Consider the following 25,285-nt stretch of genomic DNA (forward strand, 5'->3'; position numbering starts at 1 on the left):
GGGCATATTGTTCTTAGCTCTCCCACTTTCATACTTTGTGTTTCCTTTATTACAGATCTTATATCACTCTACTTTTAGGTGGAAAATGGTGACGATGATGATGATAACGGTTTTAGATGCTTTTAGACGGTTTTGTTTGCTTGAAGGAAGGACTGCTGCATTGCAGTGATCCTACTTCACGCCGTCTTCATGTAAGAGTGTCATGGTAATAGCGATAATAATGATGCTGAATTTTGTTGCTGTTGTTGAGTTTGTCTGGGGAGGTGTATTACTGTATGTTTATTCAGCTGCGTGTAATATTGGGATCCTAAGCGTATAATAAGATGATTTTTAGTGTTTACGTTTATTCCAGTTCCTTATGTTTAATCTTCATTAAGGGCTTTTAACTGTATTATGACAAGCTAATTTCCCTTCTGTAGGCTGAGTAAAATCTTATGATGATACGCGAATGAAATAGAAGGAAAACGCCTTTGGTGTGAAAAGATTTAATTAAGGAGTCCACTTTACCTTGTTTATCCAGATTAACCCTGTCAAGAACAGAAAAAAATGAAAGAATCTAGATCCCTCCTCCTTTCAGCCGGCATTTGTATATACTGGCATCTTTAAATTTAGTTTACAATAACATCACACACACACACACACACAAAAAAAAAAAGACTACACAAATTCACAGTTTTGTCGCACTTTTTTTCCTCGTTGTTGTTGCACCAAACCCTCTCGATGGAAAGGAAAAAAATGGAATTGAATTTTTTTCTTATCTGGAGCCAATTTAGGTAAAGGACGAGTTTGTTTGTGTGTCTCTGAATTGGTTCGATCGTCGCTGCTGTGTTTGTTTTTACCGTTTGTGTGTGGGAGGGGGGAGGGCTTGTGTAGGTTCGTGTGAGTGTGTGTGTGTGTGCTTTGAACTCTTTGTCTGCTGTGCATGTATCTGTGACTCCATAGTGTTCGTGAGGCGAGATTACACTCCTGTTATCAAGCATGACCTTTACTAGCTGTTTTAACCAACTCTGATCAGGTTGTGACAGACTTAAGGCGGTCAACAAAGCTATCATCAACAATAAATTTCGCTTTGACGGGAAGGCATGATTAGTTCTGAGCAAATTTACGCAAAATTATGAGCTAACATAAAAGCTGATTTATATACAGTCATACATACACAGGACTAGACGCAAATGTATAGCATGACGTTCTTCCGTTCATGAATATCAATGAAATCTTAATAGAAGAAAACAGATTACTCCTCTGGGGCGTTTACCGTACAGTCGCAGTCAATAGCATCCTTAAGAATGTTGGACTTGTGCCAGTGCTCGCTGAGTTCTGATCTAATTAACCATAATCAAACTGGTTATTGAAGTTTGTTGTCATTAGATCGAAATTCCGGAAGTGTAATGCATGTCAAAAATTATGACTCCTTATATAGCATGTCATCAATGTTCGTGGGCTGGAATTTCGCTAAATTACCTCGAAATACCAGGCATGTAACTGCGTCAGCATCAATGAGATATGTAGAAAGTAAAGAAAAAAAAAATGTTGAAGTAACTTCATTAACTTGGAATCCTGAAAGTGTTAAGGGTGTCAAAAGTTAGTGATATGGGAGTAATTGATGTTATCTAGATGTGGTCGTATCTCGCTTTATGAGAATGGATGACCGGAAAAGGTGCAGTGCGCAGCGCAGTAGCCTGAGCAGCAGAGCCGCCCAGTCTTTTCGCAGCCACGACTCCATTTTATCCACTGACAAGTATTTTCTAGGCTTAAGAATAATAGCCACTTTGCCTGCGTGAGTGAGTGATAACTCGTTTATCTTGTAACGTAAGAATTCATTTTGTTTGTCATTAATTAATTACAGTTCTTTTCTTTGAGCTTGATTAAATGTAAGAATCGTGGTTCATTTCTCCATATTATGGAGCAGATGGAGAGAACACTTTAAGGAATTGTTGAACGTGGAGGATGGAAGTAATGCGAGTATAAGTGGCTGGGGAATGGCTGGGAGAAGGAGGGAGGTGAGAAGACAGGAAGAAATCAGTAGGATAGAAGTTGTGGAAGCAATGAAGAAAGTTAAATCAGGGAAAGCCCCAGGAATTGATGGAGTGTGTGGTGAAATGCTGAAGCATGGGGGAGAGATAGTAGTAGAATGGATGTGGAAGATGTGCAGATTGGCCTGGGAGGAAGGTAGAGTACCGGAGGATTGGAAGTCAGGTATAATTATTCCCTTGTACAAAGGAAAAGGGGAAAAAGAAGTGTGTGGTAATCATAGGGGCATTTGTCTTCTTAGTATAATAGGAAAAGTGTATGGTAGGATACTTATTGACAGAGTTAGAGAAAGAACAGAGGAATTAGTTGGAGAAGAACAGGGAGGCTTTAGGAAGGGAAGAGGTTGTGTAGATCAGATATTCATTCTTAGATCTTTAGTGGAAAAGTTTCTAGAGAAGGGAAAGAAGTTGTATGCGGCTTTCATGGATTTGGAGAAAGCATATGACAGGGTGGATAGACTAGGATTGTGGAAAGTGTTAAGAATATATGGAGTAGATGGGAAGTTATTGAATGCTGTGAAGAGTAGGTACGATGGTGCGAAGGCTGCAGTGCGTGTGGATGGTGAACTAAGTGAATTTTTCTCTTTGGAAGTTGGGTTGAAACAGGGATGTGTCATGTCTCCATGGTTGTTCAATCTGTACATGGATGGGGTAATAAAAGAGGTACAAGGTAGGGTAGTGGATGTTGGAGTGGCCCTGGTGAGAGAGGATAGTGTTTGGAAACTCCCTGTACTGTTGTTTGCAGATGATATACTGTGTTGTTGAGTGAAGACGAAGGGGAGCTGCAAGGCTTGGTGGATGAGTTTGAGAGAGTGTGTAAGAAACGGAATCTAAAGGTGAATGTAGGGAAGAGTAAAGTGATGGTCTTTGAGAGAGGTGAAGTCAGTGAATGTACAGCGAGATTGGATGGTGAGGAATTGGAAAATGTGAGTACGTTTAAGTACTTGGGTAGTGTGATGAGTAAGGATGGAGGTTTGGAGGGTGAAGTGCTTGAAAGGGTACAGCAGGGAAGAAAGGTTGCTGGTTCTTTGAAAGCAGTGATAAGAAACAGGGAAGTGAGCATGGAAGTGAAAAAGTTACTACATGACAGTATTGTGATACCAACTCTAACGTACGGAAGTGAAGCTTGGACGTTGTTGGAAGGACACAAGCCAAGAGTGAGAGCTGTGGAAATGAGTTATTTACGAGGAGCCTGTGGAGTCACATGGAGAGACAGGCTGACGAATGAGGATATAAAGGAGCGTTGTGGTGTTGATGTGGATGTGATAGGAAGCGTTATGAGGAACACACTGAGGTGGTTTGGCCATGTGGAGAGGATGGAGGGTGAAAGACTGACGAAGAGAGTGTATGTGAGTGAGGTTGAGGGGGAAAGAGGGAGGGGGAGGCCGAGGATGAGATGGAGAGATGGGGTGGAGATGTATATGAGAGAAGGGGGTGTGAGTTGGGAGCAGGGGAGTGAAATGGCGGGGGACAGGGCGACTTGGAGGCGATTTGTTTGTGACCACCCCAAACGGGATTGAGGCGTCTGGCAATAGATAGATAGATAGATAGATGCTTACTTTAGTTTGCTACTCCCACTTTGCACAAACTTCTTATACTAAACACGACTGGTCTTTCATAAGCATTCATAAATCCGTTTGTGCCAGGCAGTAGTTAGCACCAGCAAGAATCTGTCTTTATAAGAATTAATTATCGATTGTCAAGGATAAAGACACTCTGAGGCCAACAGTATCAACAGTCCAGCATTCGTGAGTGAGTATTCTCCGCTGCTTACTGTTGGGAAAGTTTATAAAATTCTCGTCTTTAGAAAATCGGCGAAGTAAACCGGCATTAAGTGAAAACTTACTACCTTACTTACGTCGATAGTCCTCGTGTCAGTGGTGACTTCCCTTTTTCTCCCATAAGTAGTGGAGATATATTCTGTATTTTTCTTTTCCCACCGTGACAACTGACGACTTACTGGCGATATATTCTTACTTCGCACCCTCCCTTGACATCTGGTGACCTCAATCCAGAATATCAACTCCCAGCATTAAAGTTCTTAACGAAATAGTAATAAACTGACTCACTCATAACTAGTAATTGGTTAAAATAATTAAAGTTTATAGGCAGTAGCTTACTGGTGGTTATCGTTTCTGCTTTATCAATTTTATATAAAAATCTTTTCCTAGCCAGTTGTAATTTTTTTCCTTCCGTTACCAGTTTAACTAGATAAAACTGGTCACTACCAGCCTGTGCCTATATTCTTAATTTCAATTAGTAGCATTTGATTGCGAAACAAAAGTCAGTACGTCAGTCTTTAGTTTACTTAGTCTCAGTCTGAGCTAGCACCAAGGCTATTAACTCATTCATACAGGAAGCCAGTGATATGAGGCTTACCGATCCCCAGGAAATTAAAGAGTATGTGGGCTCGCGGTAAGCCTATGAACAGCAACCTGACAGCGATGCCGGTGGAGTGTAAAATTTAGCGCCAGCACGAGCGAGAACAGAGCGAGGAATGTGAGAGAGAACGTGAACACGAGTGAGAACAGCATGAGGAACGTGAGAGAGAGCGCAAGGAAAGTGAGAGAGTATGTGAACAAGAGCGTGCCGAGTGGGAGGCACATGAGAAACATGAGCTTGAGGTGTTGAAGCTCAAGTGAGACTCCTTGGCTTCAGGCATATCTGGTGCCGCCAATCCTAGCTCCACAAGTGATCTCCCAGCACCCGTTTTTGCAACCCCGTTCCTCAAGCTCCTTTCTTACAAGGAAGGTGAGTGCACAGAGCCATTCGTAGGTGGTTTCGAGGGCATGGTGCAGCTGTCGTAGCTGGACAAGGCAGCTAAATGGCTCCAATTTCTTACCTTGTTTGAGGCCCCAGCCCTCGATGTTCTCCACAGAATTCGTGGAGACAATCTCACCTATGAGATGGTGAAGGCTGCACTCATCAAAGCATACAGTCTCACGGTTGATGACTCCAGGAATCAGTTCACGAGGGTGCATCTCCAAGAAAAGGAGACTGTTATCGAGTTCCTTGACTATCTCACCGCTTACTTAGACTAGTAGATAGAGAAAGACGAGACCCCTCACACTCGAGAGGGGATAATTGACCTTATGCTCATACGCAATTAGAAAATTCATGGCCCACTGAGCTCATTGCTCAGTTAAAGATTTGTGAAATACAGGATGCTAGGTAAATGGTGGAAAAGGCTGTCGCATTCTTCACCGTGTATGGGTACCAAACTCATAAGCAACAGACCTGGAACAGGAAAGATATTGCCGAGTCTGTGTTGCCATCTCAGAGTGAACCCCAGCATCAAGGCCATTCTCAGAATAATGGCCACAGTCCTGACAAATCACAGAAGGCCCAAGGGCTGAATGCTCAGCAACCTGGCTGGAAGGCATACAACAAGTACCCTAACCAGCAACAGCATCGGCCATGCAAGCAAGTCAGGACATTCATTTTCAGCACCAGCCCCAATATATCAGAGGCAGGAGGCAAATGCAGCTTTCATTCCCCGACAAGCACATGGTGGTGTCGTCCCTGGCAGCACAGGTCCTGTCTCACAAGTAACTAGTACCCCTCAGATAGTCAGCCCTCCTCCACAGGTGGTTAATAATCCAACTCTCCAGATGGTGAGTATGACCTCTCAGGCATCTAGTCTTCAGGGTGTCACATTCGCAGATTTGTGTGCTATGCAGCCTTATGAATGGCTGGCTGCTTCCTCCACAGGCTCTCTCACAGATAACAGTGCCTTCCTCATTCAGCCAGGGTTTGTGAGAGGTGTTTCTGTAAATGTCTTAAGAGACAATGGTTCCTCAGGTTGCTCTGTCAGGCATAGTCTAGTTCAGCCTGAGGAGTACACAGGTAGACAGATCCAAGCTCAGCTTATTGATGGATCAGTGAGATTGTTTCCTGAGGCATGTATCCAGGTAGCATTTCCTTTTACACTGGCCTGACAGTTGATGTATCAGTGAGATTGTTTCCTGAGGCTTGTATCCAGATAGCATCTCCTTTTTACACTGGCCCGACAGTTGCAGTTGTCATGCCAGAACTTTCGTTTGACCTTATTATAGGTAACATACCACATGCTAAGAACAGTTGCACCACAGAAGATGTTACTCAGACTTAGGCTGCAGTAACACGACCCATGGTCAAGGGTCCAAACCGTGTCACCTGGCTGACCATTCCATGGCTGCAAGATCTGATTTATACTTGAAATGGTGTCCTAGAAAGCAGTCTCACCTGGCACTTGCCATAGAAGGGAAGAAACTAAAGGTTAATGTAATTAAACATTCACAGGGAGGTCAAACCATGTTCCATCATAAACAAGGACACCTGTACATTGAGTCACAAACACCCCAGGGCAAGGTTCGACTGCAGTTTGTCATTCCCACAAAGTATCACAAAGCAGTGTTTAAAGTAGGTCATTGTTCAGTGTCGGGAGGTCACATGAGCAATAAGAAAACCCTTGGCCCTATTCGTGCTGACTTTTTCTGGCCAGGAATGGGACAGGAAATAAACACGTTTGTGTATTCCTGCAATGTGTGTCAATGTACCACTAATCAAGGACGTGTCCCTCCTGCGCCATTCAAATTCATGGCCATAATCTCTGAGTCATTTGAGAGAATGGACAGTGGCATTGTGGGTCCAAACATGACGTCTCGCCCGTTGGTCACAAAGGACACATCACATCCCAGGCAAGACCGTCTCTATGTAAAAGCCTGGGTATTCTGGCGGCAGCTGATGATGACGTCACAGAAGGAGTCGGTAAGTGGACATCGGATTGGCGCCACACAGAGGGCTACAAGTGTATCTTCTAGCTCCACTGTTCTTACGAGTTTTAAAGCAGTTTTTCATGGTCTGAGGTATCTCCATATATACCAGCCAATAGGTAAGTGACTTGTGATCATGCTGAGCAATACTTGTCATTACAGTAACCTCTCAACTAATGCGACTTTCATAAGCATGTTTTCATTTTATCACGAGCAAATATTTAAGGAGATATTTTTAACAAGGGTTTCTCGATTTAACGCGACTTTACACGTACGTGATGTTTTCAAATTAGTCGCACTCGCCTTGGGCAATCCCGAGCTGATAGACCATCTCAGGGACGGTTTAAGTTATTAATTAAAAAAAAAAAAATGTATATACTGTATCTGTTTCACTGTGGTAAATTAAGTCTTTACATATCAGGACAGCGGAGCAAAATGGGACAGCAGAGCGAGAAGGGGTAGTGGCGGGAGGTGGTGGAGGGCTGGAGCTGGGGGAGTGGGGTGAGGAGGGACAGCAGCAGATGACGAGTGATGCGTAGATGAAGTGATGCTGTCTGTTGTTATTGTATGTGACCTACTTACCGTAATGAAAATGTTACTTGTACCGTATTGTTTCTGTGACCTAGTAATGCATTAATAATGTTGAGGAACTTTCACAATACCTTGAAAGAAGCAAAATTTAAAGAAAATCCACGTAAAAAACGAAAATAGTTCTGTATGTATATGAGGAGAAGTAAACAATGCTTCGGCCCAACTAGGGGTCAGATGTTGTTTACTTCTCCCCAAATATACTGTTTTTGTTTTTTACATGTATTTTCTTTCAAATTAATACTGTTGCTTTTAAGTTTAGAGTAGCATAACTTCCCAAATGGGTAGACTTCCCAGAGTCCAGGAACGTAACCCCCAATATTACCATTGTTTCTTATGGGAAAATTATGTTTAAATAAAGAGTTTTTAGATAATGCGACCTCTCCAGGAACATAACCTTCGCGTTATTTGAGAAGTTACTGTACTTTGTCGGTTTGTGCTGGGAGGAATAATTTGTAGTGAGGCGTCCCTGTCAGCTGGCAGAAATGGCAGGCTGAACGTAAACAACGATGGGCGGCTTGTTCCCAGCTGTGATGAACTTCTGTCTCTGGCTTCCCTTGGCACAACAGCCCTAAATGGAATTCCTGAGATGGTCAGACGTACTGGGTGTGGAAGAAAATGAGGACGGCGTTGCAGGGTAAGAGTACGGTGCAGAAGGAGGGATTCAAAACCTTTACCAATGTGTGTGTGTCAGGCAATGTCCACTGAAAGTGGATGAACTGGCGGCCCAGTGTAAATGGAATTATGCATCCTGAAAAACATCGGCTATCTGCTTAACAGAGACTTGGCTTGACACAGAGAATGGCGAAGACTCTGTTTATCAAATAGATGGCTTTGAATTAATTAGAAGTGACAGATCAACATAACTGGGAAAAAACGGTGGTGGTGGTGTTTGTGCTTACGTCAACAATCGATGGTGAACGGATATAACTTGTGAACAAGGTCTGTAATGACAATAGTGAATTCATGTCATTGTCTTCCAGGCCATTCTATCTTAGTAGCTGTATACATCCCACCTGGTGTTAAAGTGAAAACTGCTGAAGAACACCTGTATCATGAAGTGTGCAAGATTCAATCTAGTTCTCCAGATGCAGTTAATATAATAACAGGATATTTTAGCGGCCCACATTTTGAGAACTGTATTCCTCATTACCAACAATATATTGATTTTGCTACAAGAGGTGAGAATATCTTGAATTACTGTTATGGCATTGGAAAACAAGGGTGTGTGTAAAAAACTCAAACCATTATGACTCTCGGACCATATGTCTCTATTAACACCCATTGTAAGCAAACGCTAAAAACTTCCAAACCTGTAGTGAAATCTGTCCAGACATGGTGTGTGGTTTCTTGTGAAAGTGTGAAACTCTTTGGGGCTGTTCAGATCAGACTGACTGGAGTGTGCTGTATGATGTATGTGGTATGTGCTAGTACTGATCACAATGTTGATGTCCTAAATTCATACATTTCTTTCTGTACTGATAATGTGGTTCCAAGTAAAACAGTGAAATGCTACCCAAATAAATTCTGGATCACAAATAAACTTAATTGTTGAAAAGTTGTGTTGTGGGCAACGACAGGACGAATTTAAAAACTTTACAGTAACAAATTTATATGATTGTCTAACACAAAAAGAAAAAGTACACAGAGAATATTAAAAACCTATTCAGGTATGATACAAAGGCAGCTTGGACGTGTGTTTGGAAAATCACTAGTTTTACAAAGAAAGCAGGCATGCCAGATGTACAGAATCCTGAAAATTATTGTAATTACCTAAACAACTTCTACTGTAGGTTTGGCATCCATGACCTTTCCATATACCAACACACCATCTTTAAATTCTTGAAAACCAAAAATGATGAGCAAATAGTTTTAACTCAGAATGACATCATGGACAGCTTGAAGAGGGTGAAATGTAGTGAAGTGGCTAGACCTGATAAAATAAGTGCAAAGGCGGTTTCTTTCTTTAAGGAATAACTAGCTCCAATTCTGTGTGAAATATTCCAATGCTCTCTAAATGAGGCATCCATACTGAGACTGTGGAAAATTTCTAAGATAGTTCCTGTTCCAAAAACCAGGACACCAAAATGCCATAATCATTATCGACCAGTGGTATTGATGTGTATTATTATGAAATGTCTTGAACATGTTATCAACAAATTTTTGTATGAGCAGGTTAAATATAATATGGATACTTTACAGTTTGCTTACAGAAAGAAAAGATGCATTGAAGATGCTACACTATCACTCATAGATTTTGTTCTAATCTCTATGGAAAATGTCAACACCAGATCAGTTAAGTACTTTGCAAAAATATTATTTGTTGTTTTACCAAGTGCATTCAGCACCATACAGCCCTATCTTTTAATGAAGAAACCAATTTCAGTGAATGTCAACTCCTATCTTGTGGATTCACGATGTCACATACCCCAGTACAAGTATGTGAAATTTATAGGTAAAAATTCAAAACAGTCAGTTGTCAACACAGGGGACCCCCAAGTGCGTGTGCTATCACGACTTCTGATTACTCTTATATGGTACGAGTGATTGCAGATGTGTCCATAACTCCTGTAGGCTTTTTCAGTAGCCTACAGTATGCTGATGATACTGTGTTAGTTTCACTTTGTAAGAACATTTATCTTATTTACAGATAGGAAATAGACTATTTTACTAAATGGTGCAAGGGCAACTTCTTGGAGCTCAGTGTCCGCAAAACTAAGGAAATGGTAGTTGATTTTAACAAGGCACTAATGTAACTTGCAATACTTTGGTGATAGAAACTCCTTGTACAAACAGCTAGATAAGGAGTTTATTACGAGCTAACAACAAAATAGTCTGCCCTTCTTGAGTGTCTGCTCTGAACTGACGCAGTGGCGCTGTCTTCCCAGGCTTGGGGCCCTGGGAAGGCGTGCTAGGTCAGCAAGTTTAGTGGGGGCATGTATGCATTGGGGGGGGCGGGCATATATACATCGGGGGTAGACATATTGTAGGGGGGGTACACTACTCCCCCGGGTAGCTGAGATGGTGTCTCCTGACACCGGGAGTTATATGGTGCTTGATTATATTATGAAGGCAAGGGCGGGGAGGTGTGTACAAGGGATAAGTATGATACAGGGGCAGTAGGGGAGACATGGCCATGGTGAGGGGAGGGAATTAGAAGGATATATACAGATAAGATATACAAGGATTAATAGGTATGTGTCCAGTAAGGGTCGAAGGTATACATAGATATAATGGGGATTATACAATAATATCTTGATACATGATAAACAAGTAGATATGAGAGTTCTTTTGTTGTTCTTCGTTCATTTTTATTTTTTATTTTTTGGTAGTTTCTGTAGGATACACTGTCACTCAATAATGCATTAAAGAAATACCATCATTTTCTAGTAGGAAAAGTTCCGTTCACAGTTTGGTTAATTGTCAGATGGCATTGGTAATCACTGAATGTGAGGGCACTAAGGACGGGGAGTTTCTACGTCGTGTGCAGGGCATACTATGCCTGTAGCGACTCTGATTTCCTGGAGTCGGCGTTCCATTTGCCTGACAACAATGCACTGCACATAGGATGAGTAGAAAACCTATGAAAGTGATAACCACAGGGGGAAACACAACTGTTGGATGAACCCAGGAACGGCTGAAGGCCAGAGAAAATTGATCCATAATGAAGTCACTGTCATTGAGGAATGTTAGCATGCGCAAGTTAGGGGAGGTGATGGTAATGTTGGCAGATGGTAGGGTGGAAGGCATGTCGATTGGTTGAAAGATGTCATAGAAGTGTTTACGGACAGCTTCGTGATAGCGAGTGGCGTAAGTGATGACGGACTCTGATTTGACGGTACAATAGTCTGGTGCTTTGTAGAGACCACTAGCGGGGACGGATCGAACCGAAGAACCAGGACACATGATTGTGACAGAGATGGGAACAGCAAAGAAGAAGTACTGGACATGGTTGAGGTGAGCATGGTGGACCGGGAGTTCAGGAGCTGGTACAAAAGAACAGGCCGAGTAGATGGAATGGTTGCGAACTAAAGCAGACTCACAGGGTGTAGCGCTGCTAGGAAAGATAGCGAAAAGGTGGGCAGCACAGAGACGAGAGGTTGGAGTAAGGGAGGAATATTTCTGGAGGTCTGTGGAAGAAAGGAAGGCAACTGAAAGATGATCATAGGAGAGGAGGAAATATTCTGAAGGAACAGATACTTGTAACAAGGAGTTGTTGAGGTGGAAAGGGAAGGGAATGATGTGGATAAGGTTAAAGGTTATGGCAGAACGGAGAGGAATATGGACGACGATGTATATGGTGAGAAGAGTGGCTTCGAGAACAGGATAATAAGATTCGAGGGAGGAGTAGGGGAGGACTAGGGGTAGACCGAAGGTGGAGTGAGCCCATTCCAGGACAGAACGGAGAGCCGAGACAGTTACTAAGTCGGCAGTGACACGTCCGTTTATAGCATCGACCAGAATACGAACCAAGGTAGAGACCTGAGAGAGGAGAGAGTCAATGGCCAGTTGGAGATTATCCATGTTGAGTTTGAGGTAGAAGAACTGAGAGATAACGTTGAGATCTGAAAGGTGTCGTTGTAAGATATCGGTGAAGTTGTTTAGAGTGGACGTGACTTCATTTAGGTGGGTCGTAAGCTTCTGTAACATAGTGTGTTGGATTTTGATGACTCGGCGTTGGGATTCTAGGGCTGAAGCTAAATGAGCGAGATCAGATTTGAAGCCAGAAATGTCACGGGCTGTAGCAACGCCAAACAAGCCACTCAGAATCTCACCGACGAAGTCGAAGAGACCTCGTTTCACATGAGAACGACCAACAGGTGTCTGAATGGAAAATGTGTCATTGAGCTCAGTGAATCTGTTACTTATGTATTGCAATTGCCAGGAGAGTGGGAGGAAAAGGTTATAGAGATACTCATTTGGGTTGTGTGTCCCCATGATGGCCATGAGATGGGTCTTGATTCCGTGGAGCTGGTGCGCATAGGCAGGTAGGGCAATGGCTACGTCGGCCAGGGGTGCAAGATCGTAGCGCAGGGAGACTAGTTCCTCGATAAGCATTACCTCGCCTCCTGAGCCGACCAAGGCCCCGGGACGTACTCCACCATCGTCCTGACCTGACCCAGACCCCAGGAGGGTCAGCACTGCCAGCAGGGAGATCGCTAACATCGTACCTAGAAAATCAGGGTAGAGTTAATGGGGTTGGTCTTGAAGAGGTTGATGGGCAGAGCGCAGTTTGGACCGATATTGATTGGTTGATGAATGAGTAGGTGGAGGTGGAGATGAAGGAGACTGAGGGATAGGTGGAGACAGAGTAGATTGAGGGATGTGTGGAGGGGAAGGGGGGTCAGGAGGTTGTGTAAGTGACTCTTCCAACACGAGGCCACGGGGTGCTCGCTTTAAGTCATCGACATGGACACATCTGGTGTCCTGAATGGACAGGTCCTGGAGGTGAAATTTGTTGCCTTGTTGAGTGAGGACGCGGTTTTGCCCTGTAAATTTGTCATCCAACTTAGAGGAACGTGTATGGGAATGAGCAAAGACAAGATCGCCTACATTGATAGTGATAGGAGAGGCGGATTTATCTTGGCGCTGCAGCATGTCCTCCTGAGAGGAAGCCAGAGTGGATTGGACATACTGGTGGATTGTCTGGAAGTTGGCCAATTTTAATTTAACATAATCATCCATGTTGTAGGTGGGTTCTGGCTTTGAGGATAAGAGAGAGTATGGGAGGTCCTTGTCAAAACCAAAGAGGACGAAAAAGGGAGATTCAGCAATGGATGCATTGATGGAGCTATTGATTGAGGATGCCACTTGGGGAATCCAGTCATCCCAGGACGAACTATGGGAGCCTAGATGTCTAAGGCACTCTAAGATTTTTCGGTTGTGGCGTTCTACAAGGCCATTGGAAGCCGGATGGTTAGGCACAACATTGCACTTACTGATATGAAAGCGGCAACAGATCTCATCTAGAAGGCTATTGTTGAACTCTGTACCGTTGTCAGTAAGAATGATATGAGGGGTACTGAACGGGCGAATTACGTGATCTACAAAGGCACGTGCAACGCTCTTCGCGGTCTTGTTGGAGAGGGGTACGAGGACACAGTAGCGGGAGAAGTGGTCGACCGCTACGAACAAGTACTCAGTGCCAGATTCCGTGAGAGGTAGTTTTAAGAGATCGATTGAGACAGTTTCCCATGGTCGTGACGGGATTGGGTATTGCAAGAGCGGTGCAGGTAAGCTGGTTGATCCTTTGTGGTGGTGGCAGGAGAGGCAAGAGTCACAGTGGGCATTGATATCGCAGCGCATGGTTGGCCAATAGTATTTGAGACGTGCTTGACGCAAGCATCGGTCTTTACCTGGATGGGAAGCTTGAGGGGTATTATGAACAATGTGAAGAACCGTTGGTATCAGGGCAGTGGGGACAACAAGTTGGCGTACTTTGCGATTGGGCGTGTCTTTGCCTGTTAGTAGTGTGTTCCTGTACAAGAGATCATCATCTAGCATGAACTCTTCTAGTGATACTGGCAGAGTAGGTAAGGTCGAGGCATCACCAGATTCTAGGAAATAAATGACTTTGGACCATATGGGGTCTTGGCGCTGAAATTTTTGAACAACTTCTGATGTTAGTGTAGTGTTTTCAGTTACTTCGGGCTGCAGTGATGTTATAGCTGCTGCTACGTGACGTGAGAGTGAGTCTGCGACTACATTCAACTTGCCTGGTACATATTGAAAAGTGGGATTAAAGTCCTGGATGATGACGGACCATCTAGCTAGCCTATCTGTTAGGTTGCGGTTCTTGAACAAATCACATAGTGGAAGGTGGTCTGTTTGGATATGCACTGGATAACCATAGACTACATCTCTGAAATGTTTCAAAGACCAGACTACCGCTAGCGCTTCGAGATCTGTGACGCTGTAGTTACGTTCAGCGGTTGTAAGGGTGTGACTAGCATAGGCTATTACGTGCTTCCTTGACGCTTCATCGAGTTGCATCAAAACGGCACCAAGTCCAGTGCCTGTGCAGAGAAGGAAGGGTGTGATATAATCAGGGAATGCTAGAGCCAGGGCATTTACAAGAGCTGTCTTTAGCTTTTAGAAAGCCTGTGACTGGTCGTTAGTCCAAACAAAGGGCACATTCTGCTTGAGTAAGTGGGTCAGAGTAGCGGCTATCTTTGCGTAGCCTTGTATGAATCTACGGTAATAGCCACTGAGGCCCAGGAAACTGCGTACAGCTTCGGTAGTGGTAGGTTCTGGGAAGTTAATAATCGCCTTAGTTTTATCTTCATTAGTATGAATGCCTTGTGCATCTATGACATGGCCTAGGAATTTGATTTTCTTTCGCAAGAAGTCACATTTACTGAGATTGATTTTCAGGCCTGCGAGCTGGAGGCATTCAAAGACTCGCTGGAGTTTGGTAAAATGGTCAGGGATGGATTTACACACAACAATGATATCATCTAGGTAAGCAAAAACAGAGTGTCCCATCATACCGCTGAAGACTGAATGGATAAGTCGCATGAACACGGAAGGAGCATTTCTCAGACCAAAAGGGAGTCTCTTAAACTGAAAATGTCCAGAAGGGGTGCTGAAAGCTATAACTGGGCGAGAGGACTCCTCCATTTCGACCTGCCAGTACCTGCTGAGGAGGTCTAAAGACGAAAAGACTACGTTATTTTCACCAAAGGATTCTAACAAATCAGTGAGGATGGGTAATGGGAAACGGTCTGGAACGGTGACAGAATTGACCTTACGATAGTCGACTACTGGTCTAAAGTTGCCGTCCTTCTTTGGTACTAAGAAAAGTGGGCTATTCCATGGACTGACGGAGGGTTCAATAATGTTCTGGTCTAACATGTTCTGTACCATTTGATCTGTCTGCTTTCTCTGGCTGTGAGGAAATCGATACGCTGGTATGTAAATCGGCTGAGTTCCTGGTGGTAGTTCAATCGTATGTTTGACAAGGTCTGTTCTGCCCATCGGTTCACCGGGTAAGGCAACCGCGTTTCTGTATTAGGTCAGAAGGTCGAGGAATTGAGGCGTATTTTCTGGGAAATCCGTGCAAGTGAGATGTGAGAGCATATCGGGTGAATATGTCGGCGCAGACCCCGTAGAGTTAATAGTACATACACCTATTGGCGTACTATCATCAGTCTGAATAGTAGGAATTGAGGAATCCTGGCACACCTTTACGGCTGCTGGGTATACTAGGAAGTCTCCAATCTTTACACCAGTTTTAAGTTTTAGTGGAGCATTTGTGACATTGAGCAAGTACAGGTAGCATAAACTGTCCTCTAAGACTGTGCACCACGCTGACTCATAGGTCAAGCCATTCACACAACACGTTTCAGGTAGTGTTAGTACATCCACTCTTTCTTTCGCACCGGCAACACAAACAGAGACTTTGGTGAACTCATGCGGTAACAAAATTGTGCACGTATTCGTTACTGCACGTTTCGTCTCTACGTGTTGAAGATCATTCACACTGTGTGAGGTAGGTAACTGAGACATGTCTGAGTCATCGATAGTGTTGTCGGGAGAGGAGGTAAGAGCCATGTCCGAAGGCTGAGATGATGTATCAGTAGACATTGAGGAATTTATGTCCTTGCTCGCAGTCTGTAAAGGAATGATCTCTGTATTCTCAGATGATGATGGTGGTGGTTTGGGCTGGTCTGGACGTTTTGGTAGTGATCGGGACAAAGGTAACTGAAGGACTGATTTGATCGTAAGAACAGGACGGGGACATTCCATACTGTAAACTGGGAATCCAGAAATGTCTATACTACCACAAGCAGGTAATAATGCAATGGAGTGTTGTGCCATGGTGGAGAAACCAATAAAGGCATTTGCGGGATACTGCAAGTCATTAGTGACATGAAATTCAATTGGGATAGGGGGCAAATCTCTGTGTAGTTTGACTTCTAGGGTGACTCTTCCCTTAACCTTAAACTCTGAGCCTTCAACACCACATAGGCGAATGTCTGGTGGTTCTAGGAAACTGACGTGGTTGTGATGTCATTGAATAAGATGTAAGGAAGTGTCGGAGATCAGATTTACTATAGATCCTGTGTCCAAGAAGAATGACGTTGGTATGTCATGACTGCATCCAAGAATGACTAAACCCGAGGATGTTATGGGACCTACATGGCGGATGGGGAGTTGGGTTTCTGGTTCTATGTGATATTGGGCCGATACGGGCGCAGCGCTTCCCCCGACTGGTGGTGGGTGAGGTAACGACATTCCTCAGTGGTGTGAGTCGTGCTGGATTTGTGGTATTTGCAGTGTGGATGACAGGATCGGGAAGGCATACGCTGTCTGGTTTGGGAGTGAGAACGTCTGTATTTACGGTCGCAACTGGATTCTCGATGTCCAGGATGACCACAGTGCCAACAAAGAATCGAAGATTGTCTGTTCTGTTGGACGATAGATTGATTACGACCTGCGGTAGGAGAACGATGCGTGGCAGGTCTGCCGCGTGTGGTGGGACGGGAACGAGATTGGTCTGGGGTAGTGTAGGTGTGACAGACTGAGGAGGCCAAGGGTTGGTTGGTGCCCTGATGCGTGTAGTTCGAACCGGTTCTTTCATGAATGGCTTTAGTGACCTGAATAATTTTATCTCCTGGATTGAAACCGATTTCCAAGGCTAGCTCTCGCTGTTTAAGAGTAAGCCAGTGAAGGAATCTCAGGTAACCAAGTAAGTCAGCAAAGTTGGTGAGTGAAAGCACTGGAATGCCATTTTTGTCTTCTAACCATTTCGTGCCTACCAGTAATTGGAGCATCTCGCTACTAGTTGCTTTCATGGCGGCAGCAGCTTCGCGGAGCTTGGCACATTGCGCTGGGACTCTCAAGTCCTCATCCAGTTGGTTTAGGAGATTAATGAATCCCATGAGAGACACGGTATTTGAATGTTGGCAACAAAGGCTGATGAGTTCCGTACGAAAATCAGCAAAGGTATGAATGCTATCGAAATGTCCCGCACGGATCACGGATCCGATGTCTGATTTGCCGTGGTGCAAGTGACCCATGAGGTAGGCTACTTTGAGCGATTCATCGGTGATCTGCCGATTGTGGATGTCTGTTTTGACTTCTCTCAGAAAATCATAGACAGACCAAGTTGGGTCCTGGCCGGTAAATTTGGGACGATTGGCATCGTCGAGATAGATAGACTGTGGAGGGTTGGCCATGGCTGGAAGAGCAGAAGTGACGGTAGGAGAGGTGTGGGAGAGAGAGAAGGTAGTGGTAGTTAAGGGCGAGCAGGACGGGGTATGAAGTGAGGCAGGAGAGTGAACGATAGGGGAAGGAGTAGAGGAAGAAGAAGGGAGTGTAGAGGTAGGGGTAGAAGAGGAGGTATCTGGATTTACGAGTGTAGGATGGGTAGTAAGTGGTTCTGCGGGAAGTGAAACGGGAGTCTCAGGTACAGGGCGGTGGTACTCTTTGCCACTTCATAAATGAGTGATCGTGTAAGAGTCGGCAGACGATGTATGATCAGGTGATGTTTCCGGGTCGAGAGGGCTGGTGTTAAGCGGTTGATGTGGAAAGTATGACATTTAATGCGGCAATGGAAGATGAAATGAAGGATGAAGATGGATATGTAGGTGGAAATGTATAATATAACAATGAGAGAATGTAATACACGAGTAGGTGTGAAAACGAATGAAGGTGAGGGGATGGATGGTTTAAATAAAAGACGAAGGATGAGATGGATAATAAATAACGTAGGTGAAGATGAAAACGGGGTAATGGAAATGAGATGGAATATTTACAAAAGATCCAATCTGTAGAGAAAATCGAGAATAATCTCTATAGAAAGGTAAGGTATACTATAGTTACACAGTAGAGACGGAATTGACGAGATGTATGACGTGCAGGTGTGGCGGGGCATAGCGGGGCTGGGGCGGGGCGGGGCGGGGCGGCGGTGGAGAGACAGCTGGGTGGAGAGGAGAGTGGCTGGGGAAGAGACTGGAGCGATATGTTGGATGAGTCTTAGAAGATGGGGAACTTCTCGCTGGGCTTAAGGCGAGATGGGAAGAGACACTGCGATGAGTCACTGGCAGGGAGTGGCGGTCTTAGGAGGCTCACGTAATTCAGACCACATGTGGTGGCGTCGGGGCCGGTGGTGGGGTGTGAGGGCAGATGTTGGTTCAATGCAGGTGTAGAGCTGTTGAGATGCAAATGCAGAGAATGGCAGTGGGCAGACAGTGATAAGTGGCACTGTGGGGGCAGGATTTATGATGAGTTCGGAACAGGTGTTGGGAACAGGTGAAACAGGTGTGTAGGTCGGCGATGGAGACACTTGTGGGCAGAAACAAGGTGTGTGGGTGGGGTTGTTTGAGAGGTAAGCATTGGTGAGAGAAATTGTACACCCGGAAAGCACAGCTGGTTATTACACCACGAGGGGCACTGAGGAGGGGTGAGGCTGTGAGATGCGAGATGTCGTGTATCTGTTGGTGTCACTAAATATTTTAGGAGGCGGTCAGAATCTGATGGTCCGAACCACCGCTGCTACCAAATGTAACTTGCAATACTTTGGTGATAGAAACTCCGTGTAAAAACAGCTAGATAAGGAGTTTATTACGAGCTCACAACAAAATAGCCTGCCCTTCTTGAGTGTCTGCTCTGAACTGACGCAGTGGCACCGTCTTTCCAGGCTTGGGGTCCTGGGAAGGCATGCTAGGTCAGCAAGTTTAGTGGGGGCATGTATGCACTGGGGGGGGGGCATATATACATCGGGGGTAGACATATTGTAGGGGAGGTACACTAATAGCCGAGTAACCCTTGATAAATTGTAACTGTACTTAAGCTGTTCACCTAGCTAAACGTAGCTAGCTTTCTGAAATACCTTAAAATAAGCTGGTGGCATCCCTACACATTCTAGGTGATACAAACTTTAACATAAATTACACTATAGAAGTTTTCGTTTCTTTTTGTTCTTTGTTTTTTCTTTCTGTTTTGTCACAGTAAACTAGATATGACTACAGGCAGACTGTTTCTGTTTTGTAAAGTTTTGTGTTTCTCTTCATACAGTAGTTGTACACCCATTGCTATCACTCCTTAGGATAGAAATGCTAAGCTTCAGTAGCATCATTAATTTCCTTTACAGTGTCAGTGTAAACTAACCTAATGAAAAATATCATACTTGCCAAAGGTAAGTGCTGACAGAAATAGTTATAAGAAAGTAGTCAATAAATGTAAGACGAAGGAATGAGATAAGTAGTACGGTACGATCAACAGTGGCAAGCGAGTGGCGGTGTGGCGATCCAACTCATCCTGTGACGTCACCAATCTCACACTCAGGCCTTCACATAGAGACGACACTGTCCCGGGCCTGTACCTATGTACCGTAGGTTAAGAGGGACGTTCGAGAACCCTGCAGAGGCAATCCGGGGCTGTGTGTGAATTACCTTGAGATGCATCTCGAACTGTTGGCCTTTCTGAGGACTCCCAGAGAATACATGCTTTATCCACATGAGTGTGGGTGTTAAAATGTGACCTGCCCAAGTTTGCATAGAGATTCTCAGCTTACTGATATTAGTTGTAAGTGTAGCACTGTAAGGGTAAGAATGCTTTCATGATGTCCAAGTGTGTAGAAACAAATATTGCTGGACATTACTTAGGAGCATATGCACAAATAGCCCCGAGTTATTGGTCGCTACTCTTCCTTTCGACCTGTGATGGGCTGTGGGTCACTGAGGACCCTGTTAGTTAATCGGCACCTGTTAGGATCTTTTTAACCCATTGGATCCAGGTGACATGTATAAGTGACACCCTGGGGATGTCTGAGTGACACATGTACATGATCTAGTGTTTTGTGACATTGTTTGAATATTCTGTGGGTTATTTTCACCACACACAGCCACTGGCACCCTTCCTGCATGAATCTGAGTAATGCTTCAGTTACCTACATACCTCTGTAATGGATGGACCTAGGCAAAATGTTTTCTCTGTGTCTGGATCCTTGACTGAGCACTCACAGCCACCGACTTCAACACCAATGAAGTCCAAGGGCCAGAAAAGAAAAGGCCTTAGTGATAGTGCAACAGGGAGAGAACTTGAGGAGACAGTATTGCCAATTGTGAGTTGAGAAAGTGACTCTTCCTCTCACTAAAGTGACTGCCATAATGAGTGTTAATATTTATGGGTTCTGTGAGGAGGGTGGAGGACATGACTATTGCAATGTGTGCTTGTCATTTCCCCCAGTATGTTCATCTGCTATATCTGATGATGGGAATGTTTCAGAGGGTATTGACAATCCTGGAGAGGGGATATTGGCACACATGAGAAGATGGAAGAGGAGATAGGAGTGGAGAAAGGGAGGAGGTGGAGGAGGGAAGGAAGAAGAAGGAGGAAACGTGGTGCATCGAACCTCACGCCACCCCTATGTCTATTTACGTGAATAATGGAAGCAGAAAGTTTGTTTCATGATGAAATCAGTGTCTTATTTTTTTTGAAAGTTTTCATGCGTGTATGTTTGTTATGATGAAAAAGTACAAATAACAGGAAAATAATTGTTGTGGTGGAAAATATAGTGGAGTGGACAAAGGGAGGAGGGAGGAGGAAACGAGGTGCCTTCCACCACCGCTCTGATTATTTATGTGAATAATGGAAGCAGAAAGTTTGTTTCATGATAAAATCAGTTCCTTAATTTTTACTGAAATTTTTTCTGTGTGGATATTTATTATGATGAAAAATTCTGAATCACAGGAAAAAAAAAAATGTTATACTGGAAAATACTGTCTTTTCGATTATGGACAATACATGAATAACTTTTGTTCACAATATTTTCGTTTTAGGTTTTATGTAGTAGTAGTTGTAGTAGCAGTGGGAGTATTTGTAGTAGTGGTGGTAATAGTTGTAGTTGTAGCAGTGGTAGTTGTAGTAGTTGTAGTACTGGTAGTTGTAGCATTAGTAGTAATAATTATTATAATTATGACAGTTGTAATACCCAGACTTCTACTCGCACAGTGGTGCCGGAATCGAGTGACAATGCAAGACAAACATACATCTGTGTGTGTGTTCTTACCTAATTGTTCTTACCTAATTGTATCTTTACAGGAATGAGTCAAGCTCGTACTGTCCCGTGTTTTAAACCATATTTATCGTACATATCCTTAAATTTGTGAATTGTTTTCGCACACACTATTTCATTCGGTAGTGCATTCCACTGATCAATTGCTCTATTTGGGAAACTAAATTTCCTTACGTCTTTATCACCTCTCTTTTTATGCAGTTTTTTGCAGTGTCCTCTTGCTGATGCTTTCCCATACGTTAAGTAATCATTTATGTCTATTTTCTCCTTCCCTGATTTGCATTTATATAGCATACTCATGTCACCTCTTTTCCTTCTCTAATGTAGTGTTGGTATATTCAGTTTATTTAGTCTTTCTTCATAGCTTACATTCCTTAAGCTTGGTACCCATCTTGTAGCGGCCCTTTGAACTTTTTCAATCTTGTCTATGTGTTTTTTGAGATAAGGACTCCAGACTACTGATGCATACTCCAGGGTTGGTCTGATGAATGATGTTATCTTTCTTAGCATGTCTTCATTTATGTATGTAAACGCTATTCTCATATTAGCAAGCAGTGTATACATGTTCCGTACCTTCTCATTGATGTGGTCAGCCGGAGATAGTCTGTTATTGATAATTACACCTAGGTCCTTCTCTCTTTCTGATGTGCGTAGGGTTTTATTTCCTAATATATAATCCAAATCAAGTCTTTTTCCACTTTTACCAAACTTGATTACATGACACTTGTCCACAATGAATTCCATTTGCCATGTATTATTCCATTCATGAAGTTTATTTCATTCTTCTTGTAGCTCTTTACAAGAGTCTGTGTTAGTAATTCTCCTTTGTATATTTGCATCATCTGCAAACATAATTAGATAGCTTTCATTTCCAGTGTTACCGTCTGTATTATTTATATACACTAAAAACATGATTGGTGCCAACACTGAGCCCTGTGGTACTCCACTAGTCACTTCTTTCCATGATGAGTAATTTCCCCTTAGTACTGTTCTCATTTTTCTTTTCATGAGAATATCTTGCATCCAACAATACAGTTTGCCTCGAATTCCTCCTTGATGGTACAGTTTCCATAAAAGTCTTTGGTGTGGTACTGTGTCAAATGCTTTCTTGAAATCTAAATAGATACTGTCCACCCATCCTTCTCTTTCCTGTAATGTGTCTGTTACTCTGTCATAGTAGCTCAACAGATTAGTAACACATGATTTTCCTTTTCTGAAACCAAATTGTCTTTCTGTTATCATATTGTGTTCTTCTAGATGACTTACCCAAGCTTTTCTTTTAAGCTTTTCTAATACCTTGCTTACAACACTGGTTAGTGATACTGGTCGGTAGTTAAGTGGATTTTGTCTATTCCCTTTCTTGAATAAGGGAATAATGTTTGCTTTCTTCCATATCAGGTAATTTACCTTGACTCAAGGATTTCTTGAAAACTAAAAATAATGGTTTACTTAACTCCCTTGCACATTCACATAGCACCCAACATGAAATTTCATCAGGACCATTTGCTTTTCCTTTGTCTAATTTACTTAGCTCCTCTTGTATTTCTTTTTCTGATGTTTGTATACCTGGTAGTATGTGTGGGCATGCATGTTCCACATAATCCCTCTAAAAAATTTTTTCCTCTGTAAAAACTGATTGGAATTTCTTGTTTAGTGCTTCACAAATATCCTTCTCTTGTGTATAGGTGATTCCATAATGGATTGTATTTTATCTTTTACTTTGGTTTTGTTTCTGATGTAGCTGTAAAATAGCTTTGGTTGATCACTACTTTTATTTATGATATCCTCCTCAAACTGTTTTTGTGCTTCCCTCCTTATTCTTGTATAATCGTTTCTTGCCTGTTTGTATTTATTATATGCCCTTTCACTGTTGTGTCTTCAGTATCTATTCCACACCAAATCTCTTTTTCTTTTGATTTTTTACATTCTGTATTGAACCATTTCTTTATTTTCTTTTCTGCTTCTTTGTGATGTGGGATGTAATTCTGGACTCATATTTCATAAAGTTCACAGAGTTTTCCATATATAGCATTTAAATCTTGTCCTCTAAGCTCCTTTTCCCAAGCAATTTCTAAGAAGTACTTCTTTAGGTCATGATATTTTCCTTTTTATAATTTAGGCTCTTTTTGCAACTTTCATTGCTGTTGTCTGTGTCAAATGCAATCCTGAAGTTGCAATTTAGTATTGCATTGTCGCTTTTGCCGAATGGAGGGTGATATATTAAATTGTCAATATCGTTTTCTTGCCTAGTAAATATGAGATCTACCTTTGAGGGTACTTCGAGTCCTCTTTTTCTAGTGCTTTCTCTTACATGTTGCGTTAGGAAAAACTCTTGCACAAGATCCAGGAGCTTTTGGTCCCAACAGCTTTCTTGGCTTATTATATCTAGAGTATTTCAATTTATGTTTGTATTAAAATCACCTGTTAGTATAATTCTTTTCGATTTCTCTTCCATTTTATGTAGTAATGGTTTTAAACTCTGAATTGTACTCTCTGCCAGGTCCTCATATTCGTCTCTTTCCCATGTGTTTGATCTGGGTGGCATGTGCAAATTGGCTACAATTACTTTCCCTTCAGATGTATTTATCTCTACTGCAATCAGTTCTGCTTGTGAGGGTATATCTAATTCTATGACTTTTAGATTTTTCTTAGTTAATATTATAATTCCTCCTCCTTTTTTAAAGTTCCTATCTCTTCTCCATATATTATATTCCTCTATGTATAGGATGTCATTCGATATCCTTGGTGTTAATTTTGTTTCAGTTAGGCATATTATATGTGGTTCATTTTCTCTGACATAATCATTCATCTCTAATAACTTAGATATCATTCTATCCACATTTGAGTACATCAACTTAATCATCTTGTTTATATACTTGTCATGATTTGGTTCTACTACCTTCCTCCTTTTTATTCCCTCCTGTTTATGTACCACTTTCCTATCTGCAATCCAATTACTTTGTAAAAAAATGTATTCTTCTCCTCTGATCTTCCCTCATTTTTTGTTTTTGCTTCCTCGCTCTTCTCTTTCAGTAATTCCAGTTCCTCTTGTGTTAGGCATCTTTTTATCCATACATTTTTGAACTCCTCTTTTTCCATAAGATTCTTTGCATTTTTTAGTATCTCCTCCACGGTGTTTACACTCTGGAAGGTTACCTTTAGAGGTCTTGACTTACTCTTCTTGTATTTCCCTAACCTTTTTTATTCCTCTATGTCTTTACTACAGATTTCCACTGATACTTCTTTCAATATGCCCATTACATTTGCCATCTCCTTTTTGTCTCTTGAGATCTTGTTTTTTACTTCTTCCTCTTCTTTGTGTGTGTGTGTGAGAGAGAGAGAGAGAGAGAGAGAGAGAGAGAGAGAGTGTCTGTCTGTCTGTCTGTAAGGCAGTGTGGTGATGAGGTGAGCAGGCAGCCTGACTCAAGGTCGTTGCTATGGTTACCAGGCTTCCAGCAGCAAATATGCCCAATTATGGACATTATTTTCACATAAATAGTGTTTGTGGTGGACTGCGGTCTTCTGGAAGTGTTATCGAAGTGTTATTATTGTGGAAGGCTAGTCTAAGCCTTAGTTGTGTCACCGAACCTTAGACAAACATATGGACACAGGCAAAAAACAAAATTTTTTCCCGTTTCCCCACTCACTGACTCTCACTATACTCACTTCATATACCATCTGATGCAATCAGCTTGAAGTCGAAGGATTGTTGAGTATTAAGACACATGTTTTTCATTTTGGTAAAGTATTACCTGAGGAGAGTGGAAAGGTTACAAAAGGATAAGAAAAAGGCAGAGTATAAGAAAGAAGTGGAGGAACGATTGGGCAAATATGAATTGGAGCAGATGGGGGACGTGGAAGGTGTGTGCAGGATATTTACAGAAGAAGTA

Source organism: Coenobita brevimanus, chromosome 101 (genome assembly GCF_032717465.1).
Source record: "Coenobita brevimanus isolate Jiangsu-jjx chromosome 101, ASM3271746v2, whole genome shotgun sequence".
NCBI classification, from domain to species: domain Eukaryota; kingdom Metazoa; phylum Arthropoda; class Malacostraca; order Decapoda; family Coenobitidae; genus Coenobita; species Coenobita brevimanus.